The sequence below is a fragment of the Tenebrio molitor genome, chromosome 1, assembly GCF_963966145.1.
Source record: "Tenebrio molitor chromosome 1, icTenMoli1.1, whole genome shotgun sequence".
NCBI lineage: Eukaryota > Metazoa > Arthropoda > Insecta > Coleoptera > Tenebrionidae > Tenebrio > Tenebrio molitor.
Genome location: NC_091046.1, coordinates 27,081,376 through 27,091,345, shown reverse-complemented (window position 1 = coordinate 27,091,345; position 9,970 = coordinate 27,081,376). Strand labels below are relative to the sequence as shown.

Sequence of the window (9,970 nt, the reverse complement as noted above, 5' to 3'; positions counted from 1 at the left end):
TATTATGTTTAAAAACATTATAAATATTATCAAACTAAAAGGAAGAAACTGTTTAACAATTAAAAATAAAAGAACAAAAATGGTAATAACGCTACAAAAATAAGAAAACATTTATATCTTCAACACCTTTCTACTTGTTGGTTTATGACTTAGTGCTAGGATCTTTTTAACTAAATCTGTTCTCTCTAGGCAAATATTATCTAAAACTGGTTTCACAATTGTCTTAATCATAAAACTACGCACAATGTAAAACATGATAAAGCTTAGAACGACTGATGTTTGGAATTTCTTCATTGTTTTGCACTTCCCTGTACACAGCATCAATTGTAGGAATTCTGTTTGCAGAGAAAAATGAGTGCACTGTTTTTCGAATGAGATACAATTGATGTTCATCCATTTCCTATCAGGTTTCTTCGGTGCCTGTAATTGCCCACACTTCTTTTCTTCCGCCAAGTATCATTGAATGGTTCTAAATCCACAACCTTCAACACAAAGTAATCAAGCTGTGATACAACAAAAAAAAAACTCAGAAATCAATACCAGTATAATCTGCAGTTTTTTCAATTTGATCCGTCTTGGTTAACTCGGCAAAATCCTTGGAGATCCCACGAAATACTTTAACGATCATTTCTTTCTCGGCTTGTGAGAAATTTGCTATAAATATGCATTAATAAAAAACTGTTACTTGATGTTAGCATAAATCCAACTTACGCCGTTTGGTGATCGAAATTAAGACATCTTGTTGACATATAAAAACTTCTTAACCTCTAAGAACTAAGAACTGTGTTTTTAATAAATTAACGGACACAACACAAAATACATACAAAACATGAAAGGAAAACTAAGACACGATGAAACAAAAATGGCAGCTTGGACCTGATTGACAGTACAGAACACTGTAATATTGCACATTTCTCTAGTGTAAGTAGAAAAATAAAGTAACCAATAGGAAAGTCGCATTTCGTTGCAGGATTTTGTAAATGCGCACGCACGCGCCTACCAGGAAAAAATAGACTATAGATATCGCCACTTCATCTCCATCGACTTATCATTTGGTTTACTTTTTTTCGACATTTGGGATAGCCATAACATAGTTTAATGAAGGTGGTCATGATTACACATTGATTTGACAGTTTTCAAAATTGCGCGACTATGAACTGTCAAAGAAATATCAACTCTACCCTACCCAGTTGTCACATACATTTTCGTACATAGTTGCCATACTTGGCCACAATCATTTTGAATCACCCAATATGACGATTTGTTTGAGAGGGCATAATAAGCGGGCATTATGATTTATACGCCCTAGGGTAGTATTATAGCCTACTTAATATATCTCGTTGTCAAGGTATAAAAAGCAAATAATGATTCAGTGAAATATAAACGTTTTTTCACTCATAAGTATATTTTGGAAATCTTTTGAGACATCTTCATTGAATTTGGTGGTTAATTCCATTGTCGATTGGAATTACTTTACTTCTAGTGCTTTTAGCAGCTGCTTAATTTCTTTAAGAATTTTCATTTCACAAGCCATTATCGTATCTGGTCCTGTAGTGCTATTTAATAGAATATTATTAACATAAATACTCAGTTCAAAAATCTATCAATCATGTAGTATGTACTGTTCCATCTAGTTTGAACATCCTGTTTAGTTTTAGAACAAATGCGCTCCCAGAACACTGCTTTTCAACCATTTTACAATTTTTCGTACTTTGTCTAATATTAGTTTAACCTCTGGAGATTTTTCAAATGATTGCACTGGTATCAAATTGAGAGTGTGGGCAAAACATCTAATATGCCTGTTTTTTACAAATGTATCTACACATGGTTTCACCATGTTTGCTGCTCCATTATCAGTAGGGCCCGGATTTTAGGCAATTAAAAAGTCGGAAATAGGTGCCTAAAATAGTCCCTTAAACTACTGCAAATAGTCCCTTAAAAACTGAAAATAAGCCATACTAGGTCCTTAAAGTTGTGGTTAATTAAATTAAAAAATGTGTTTTTAAAGTTTTAAGTAGGTACTGTTACGTTATAAATTACGCTCCAGAAACTGGGCAACCCTGTTACCGGTTACAAATCCGGAATGTTCAGGGGTATAACGAACAAGTCGTGGCTTCGACTCGGTTTACAATGCGAACCACGAGAAACGCCGACCGAAGCTGAAAAATTGGTGAGAACAGCCCGGAGTACGGGAAATGATACGCAATCTTCCAACTAATCGTTTATTCAGATGTCAAACAATGAAAATAATGATATAAATGAAAAAGAAAACAACGAAGCCTGACTAGCCCTATGGCGTGTACAAAATTGAATAACCCTAACTCCTCGGAGGGTCCTCCGGGTCCCAGATATTCAACGAACGAGTACCGGCGAAACAGTAAAAAAAAATTTTCTTCTTTAGCGAAGGAGGAAGGCCGACTGGTCCTACGTAACGTCGCTATTCGGCTACGCCGCCCGCATAAGCGGGGAGGTCCTCCAAGTCTTCCTTCGCTCCAAAAAAAAATTGAAGTTAAGATGTTTTTCTCCGGTACGGACCGGTGAAGAACCACGCGCAAAAAAATGTTCGGTGAGCGCGATACACAATTCCTGGCGAGGTCACTCACCGATTGATAATCGTTCGTGAATATAAAAACCCGACGGACTTGATAAGGAAATTTTTTTCTTAAGTTAGTACGATTAATGAAATGACGCGCCTTATTATAAAACTGCAACTTTAACAGTGGAACAAATTATAATCCTAAACGCGATATACAAATTAATGAATTTGATGGAACTTTTCACCCGTCGAAATAATGAGTGACAATGGAAATTTGACTATAGTTAAATACAAACGCTCAATTAGTTCGACGGAGTGACAAAATACAACCGAAAACTTTGAGAAGCTACGGCCTGTAAAAATTGGGGTGTCACCACTGCTCCCGACTTGCTGGTGGGTAGATCCGGCACCTTCCGGTGAGTCCGGGGACGACCTGGACTGACAGAACTCGACGAGATCCTGATCCGCAAAAGCGTTCGGTCTGGAACCTTCCGTAGTGAAGTCCGTGATCCGCTTGGCGATGTGGGCGGTGGTACTTAGACGAATCGTCTCCAACGGCCCTCGTGAACTCCACTACGTCGTCTCGTCGGCCCTGCAAATTCACTCGATCACTGTCCCCTTGACTCTCCCCAGGCACTGACAACACTCCCGGCAAAAGGTCGTGAAAAATCCCCCGCTCTGTCTCTGGTTCCCCCGATTTATAGCTTCCACCCCCTCTGTGCGCAGATTTTTCGGCGGAAGTCCGAGTACGTTTCCGTCGCGATGGATTCTAGAACATTCTAGAAAAATCGCGAAGATTTACAATCGCGCGGCGATTTAAATCGTAACACGCGACCCCCCCTAAAATATAAAAATTGAGCTGGGCGAAATTTTTACAAACCGTGAACCGATAGAGAAAACTGGTGGACCCCCAACGTAGTAAACTCGACCACGGAGTTAAATTACCTTACAAGATGAATGTCCAGTAGATGATTCTGTTCGGGGTGAAGCCCCAGGTCTCTGGAACAGACCTAGCAGTTTGTAGTCCTGCCAGACTGACGCGATCAGAAGGATCGTATGCAAATTATTTAAAACTTTAAAACCCAAACATAAAATAACAAAACTCTCCCACACCCCTTGCTGCTATTTAGCCGCAGCCGCTGAAATTTAGTTTCGGAATGATAAGGGGTCCGTTTTACCGTATCTGAAGGAACCGACAGCCACGTCGATATAGCGGCTTGAAACAATAGGCATTTGTGCAAATTGACCCGGTTGCTGGACTGCCCTGAAATTTGGGGTTTACTCCTGAGCGCCTTGATGGTCTGGCTACCCCGAGAGAGACCTCCGCTCGCCCTTCCATCCACCCAAAGAATTGCAAAACTGATAACCCATGTGCGGCTGTGTAGCCGTTGCTACCACAACCGAGCACGAATTTCAAAACAACACACGAAAACCCTGAAGACTGTCAACATTGGTGGGTCAAGTTCGAAATAGCCGCTGGAAACCGTCGGCGCGCTCTTCGCCCGCGCCCCACGTCGATGATTGTGCGTTCGTTCCCCCGAGCTACGAAATCCAAAAGAAAAACCGGCGACCTCGTCGTCAAAAACCGACTTATTTCCCGGGACGGTACGACATTACGGGTGAAGTTCTTCTTCGTCGCGTGGAAGGCGCGAAGATCTAGAGCAAGAGCAAGGAACCAAATCCGCATCAACGCGTTCAACCACTCTCGGCCTTCCGTGCGTGAGGTCCTAAATCCGCCGCAGCGCTATGGCGACGAGTTCCCCGACCGTTCAACCTTCGGCCCTCCTGAGGACACTCGACCCTACATGAACCTCACCACGATTCTCCTTCTTTCGCCCCGGACCGTCCGCGCACCACGTCGACGACCACGCTACCGTCCACCGGGTCCTCAATCTTGACGACACGACGTCCGAAAACACAACGCTCGCCCCTTGCGAACTAGAAACTCCTTGGGTTCACGAAACGCAACAACCAGACAAAGATGGAAAACGCAAAAACGCAACGACTCACTTGTTGCCCCCCAGATGTTGACTACGCGACCGTTCGCTCTTCAACGGCGAGCCGAACCGGTGTATACAAAAAAAAACGCGAAAGTGACCTGCCGCACTCCCAACCAACCTCCCGACAAAGATTTGCAAAAAAACATCGAAAATGGACGAGGACGCTGGCGACATTCACGATCCAACAAGGAAAAAAAAAATGGAAACTCCAAGTCCCGACAAAAGAAAACTCCGGAGTACCAGTGACCGTGAATCTCTGACAACACAAACACGAAATTGCTAAAATCTGACGACTACTATGAACACGTTAAAATATTTTCACCACCATTTTCTTTTCCGACTTACTCCTTTCTTGTGCAATCCACCTGGTGTGACACAATGTTGTTACCGGTCCGCCGACGTGGGTGAGCAACGGTACCACTGGAGTACGAAGTCTTCCCCTAGGTTCGGTCGTCTTTGATACCTCGCCCTACTTGTCCTCTCTCCAGGTGGACGAAGACGGCAGCTGCGCTCAGAGGACCCTTGGTACAATCTCCGTGACTGGGGCTCAAGGTCGGGCTCCCGGGCAAATCCACTGGCAAGCGCGCACCTCTAAAATGAAACCCCATCACAGAACCAATACCGTAGCCATGGCCAGCTGCGGCTCTCCACCCTGAAGAACCTCCAATTCGGAACTTCTTCGCTGACGACGAACTTCGGTTCCCCTCCGAGAACTCCGAAGGCAATGACACTCCTCCCCCGTGGACTAATCGGCAATCTCCACACTCAGGCTCCGGGTTGTTGTTGCGGTCCAGTCAGGTTCCAGTGATTTTCCCCCGACGAAAACAGAATCAAAGAAGAAATTAGACAAGTCACAAGAAAATGTTTTCCCGCTCTCCGGGGCGATCAACCCTCAGTCTGCGCTCTCGGGCCGCGCTACCGACGACCGAAGCCCACGAAATTCAAAATGAATCCCGGTTGAGCCCCCAATATTGTTACGTTATAAATTACGCTCCAGAAACTGGGCAACCCTGTTACCGGTTACAAATCCGGAATGTTCAGGGGTATAACGAACAAGTCGTGGCTTCGACTCGGTTTACAATGCGAACCACGAGAAACGCCGACCGAAGCTGAAAAATTGGTGAGAACAGCCCGGAGTACGGGAAATGATACGCAATCTTCCAACTAATCGTTTATTCAGATGTCAAACAATGAAAATAATGATATAAATGAAAAAGAAAACAACGAAGCCTGACTAGCCCTATGGCGTGTACAAAATTGAATAACCCTAACTCCTCGGAGGGTCCTCCGGGTCCCAGATATTCAACGAACGAGTACCGGCGAAACAGTAAAAAAAAATTTTCTTCTTTAGCGAAGGAGGAAGGCCGACTGGTCCTACGTAACGTCGCTATTCGGCTACGCCGCCCGCATAAGCGGGGAGGTCCTCCAAGTCTTCCTTCGCTCCAAAAAAAAATTGAAGTTAAGATGTTTTTCTCCGGTACGGACCGGTGAAGAACCACGCGCAAAAAAATGTTCGGTGAGCGCGATACACAATTCCTGGCGAGGTCACTCACCGATTGATAATCGTTCGTGAATATAAAAACCCGACGGACTTGATAAGGAAATTTTTTTCTTAAGTTAGTACGATTAATGAAATGACGCGCCTTATTATAAAACTGCAACTTTAACAGTGGAACAAATTATAATCCTAAACGCGATATACAAATTAATGAATTTGATGGAACTTTTCACCCGTCGAAATAATGAGTGACAATGGAAATTTGACTATAGTTAAATACAAACGCTCAATTAGTTCGACGGAGTGACAAAATACAACCGAAAACTTTGAGAAGCTACGGCCTGTAAAAATTGGGGTGTCACCACTGCTCCCGACTTGCTGGTGGGTAGATCCGGCACCTTCCGGTGAGTCCGGGGACGACCTGGACTGACAGAACTCGACGAGATCCTGATCCGCAAAAGCGTTCGGTCTGGAACCTTCCGTAGTGAAGTCCGTGATCCGCTTGGCGATGTGGGCGGTGGTACTTAGACGAATCGTCTCCAACGGCCCTCGTGAACTCCACTACGTCGTCTCGTCGGCCCTGCAAATTCACTCGATCACTGTCCCCTTGACTCTCCCCAGGCACTGACAACACTCCCGGCAAAAGGTCGTGAAAAATCCCCCGCTCTGTCTCTGGTTCCCCCGATTTATAGCTTCCACCCCCTCTGTGCGCAGATTTTTCGGCGGAAGTCCGAGTACGTTTCCGTCGCGATGGATTCTAGAACATTCTAGAAAAATCGCGAAGATTTACAATCGCGCGGCGATTTAAATCGTAACAGTACACACAACAAGATATTTACTAATTATTTTTTATTAATTAATATACAATACTACAAGTTTGTTAGTTATTTACATTGTTACGTATTTACATTGCATACAAGATATTGCTCTAAATTTTCTACTTTAAAACATTGTCGGTTATCCACCAAAATGGACTTATATTTTGAAAAACTTCTTTCTACCTCGCAAGAGGTAATGGGCGCAAATTTGTAATAAATTTCTTCCATTTTGGTGTCATGTTCCGGCACATCTTCACCTCTAAAAATTCTTGCCAATTCTAGAAGAAATTTGTATCCAGGATTTTTTTCAGTAACATCTTCAAGTTTTTTTAATGCTACTGCTGCTACAGGGCCTGGAGATTTTTTTAGGGAGGTAAATACGTTTTCAACAATTTTGATTGAATCGGTTAAAGGTAACCCATTTTTTTCCAATTGAGTAATACTTTCGCAGATTATTTTAAAATTACTGCGAACATAAATTAATTGGTTTTTTATTCCGGGTTTCTTCATTATAGACTGTGCTTTTTGAATAGCAACAGCAGAACTTCCATCAAAGGACATGACAACCTGTGAGTAGTTAAAAACAGTTTAACAATCAATTAATTTGCTTATCTTTTATATACTTACTTCTTTAATGGAATCAAAGTGTTCGCTGTAAAACATAGCAGCCTGAAGCCATGTTCCCCATCGTGTTAAAATTGGCTGTGGAGGCAGTGGCATTTCTTTTAGTTTTTCTTTGTACATTTCAACTCTCAAAGGTGCCTTAACGGAAATTTTTTTCACGTTCGAAATTAAATTATCCACATCTTCATATTGATAGCGAATTTTTTCAGCCACTAGATTTAAAGCATGCGCTAAGCATGTGACATGCACAATTTTTGGATAAAACACCTTAAGGTGTCTACCAGATTTTATCATATATGGTGCTCCATCCGTTACAAACAAAAGAAACTTTTCAGCAACAACTCTGGTACTCCACAAGATTTCTACGCATAGAAATTTTAAATCAAAATAAATTTAAAAAAGTGAAAAACCCTTACCTAAAGATTGATTTACGAATCTAGCTATTGTCTCATGATTTGTTCTTTCTAATTGTTTAGACGCCAAAAGATAAGATTTTCCAGGTTCATCTTCTGAAAGTTTCCCAACCAGACAATTCGCCACATATCGCCCAAGTGCATCTGTTGTTTCGTCAACTGAAACCCATATGTTAAAAGGATCCAGCTCATTCCGAATGCGGTCAATAGTCTAAAAGTGAAAATAATTTTAAATTAAATATTAAAAGATAGTATGTTCATACATCTTTGTAGCATTTTGGTAAATAATTTTTCCGTAAAGTAGACTCATCCGGAATTTTTCTACCACAATATTTTGTCAGAAAATTCTGAAACGCAGGATTTTGTAGTTTGTGCCATGGTATATTGGCAGCTAAAAAGACGTTACAAAGTTCCATATTGAATGTACTATTTGCCGATTCCTCCAAGTTCTGTGTCAGCAACGTTTGCCGAAGCGGTGTCATAATGTTCTCTTTATGGATGGCCGTTTGCTCATGCTGTTGCAAGTGACATTTTTTTTCGCATATAAACTACAAAAAATAAAATTTTCAAATAAGTAAAAAATATAAAATGACATGTTTTTAATTATGCTTAACTTACCAGTTTACCACAAGCTTTACAAAACATTTCTCGGGTTGATTTTATTTCATATAAATCTTTCTTGCTTGTCCACTGTAATATTTTTTCGCGTAAACTAATTTTTTGTTTCGGCATTATGTTCACTTTAAACAGGTTCACAAGAAACACGACCACTGCACGGAGATAAAGTAAACGAGAAATGACAAATTTGTAATGCTTATATTTACGTCTCCCACCAAATTTCAGAGGAGATGGTTAATTTTATATTTCTTAAATTTTTAGAAAATGACACCCTTAAGGTTTCTCTTATTGTTTCACTTCGGGATTTTAATTTTCGTTTTTATGGCAAGGACCATTTTATAAACGTTAAAGCTTCTAACAATACCTAAGTATCAGAAAACATTAGACCGCGTATACCTGCACCCCTTCGAACAGAGGCAAACAGATAAACTCTGTAATTTATGCCAGTCCAGTCTAATGGTTTGTGGTACTTAGGTATTGTCGGAGTATTTACCGCTGACATCATGGTCCCAACCGTAAAAGCGAAAAAGTAATTCCTGTATTGTACTGCACTTTGTACATTTCAGTAATTACATCTCCTTAAATTTTAAAATCATAAAGCATTGTAAATTTTATTGAGGTACCACTTTTACATTTTCAATACCGTAAACTTCCCAGAATTCGAAAATTGGGAAAAAACCGCAAAAATGAAATTGATTTTTGGTCATTTTAGGCATGTTCAGGCAGTTAAAAGGTAAAATAGGTATTTAAAGGGCATTTTAGGCCGAATAGGCAGAATCAAATATGGCTCTAATTACTCTAATTAAGCCAGAAATCATTTATAGACAAGTTTCATACATGTGCCTTAAAAAATAAAAATAGTCCATTTTGCCTAAAATCCGGGCCCTAATTATCAGTAACAACTCCAAGAACTTTTGTTTGGGGAATATGCCACTCTTGACAAGCTTTTGTTAATACCTCAGAAATGTAAGCAGATGTACACTTCTATTCAAAAAAAAAGCGTACACGTATTGAGAGCTCCTGTAAATGGGGATAATATTAATTAATCGTTTCCAAGAAAACGTATTACTGACATTTTGTATGTATGTCAAATGTGTGAACACTGTTTTTTTTTATAAATTTTTAAATTGTTGTTAGATTGTTGAGAGTTGCCTTTTTGCTTTTTCCATAAATTTGTGAATAAAAGTTTGAATTGTGTTTGTCGTAATTGGTAATACTTGCCTAATAAATAAGGCAAAACATTTATACACATTAAAATCTCTGAAGAATACATCGATCAAATCCAGCTATCATCACGGGTTTTGTTACAAGTTTCTAAGTAACAACAATTAAAAGATAGGTTTACGATATGGCAATCTAGCCAAAATTGTGCTCACTACGTGTACGCTTTTTTTCTGAATAGAAGTGTATGTCTTTCTTCCATAGGAAAGGCCCCAATTGTGGCAGATGACATTGCTATATTT

The 9,970-nt window shown here is 40.5% G+C and overlaps 1 long non-coding RNA gene across 1 annotated transcript; it reads right to left on the bottom strand.

Annotated features, from left to right (window-relative positions):
• Window positions 1-252: 252 nt before the first annotated feature.
• Window positions 253-1,015, bottom strand: LOC138124265 (uncharacterized). Its single transcript, XR_011157088.1, has 4 exons — window positions 825-1,015; window positions 712-781; window positions 541-654; window positions 253-482 (listed from the first exon to the last, which is right to left on the bottom strand). It is a non-coding gene; the product is annotated as an uncharacterized lncRNA (long non-coding RNA).
• Window positions 1,016-9,970: the final 8,955 nt, after the last annotated feature.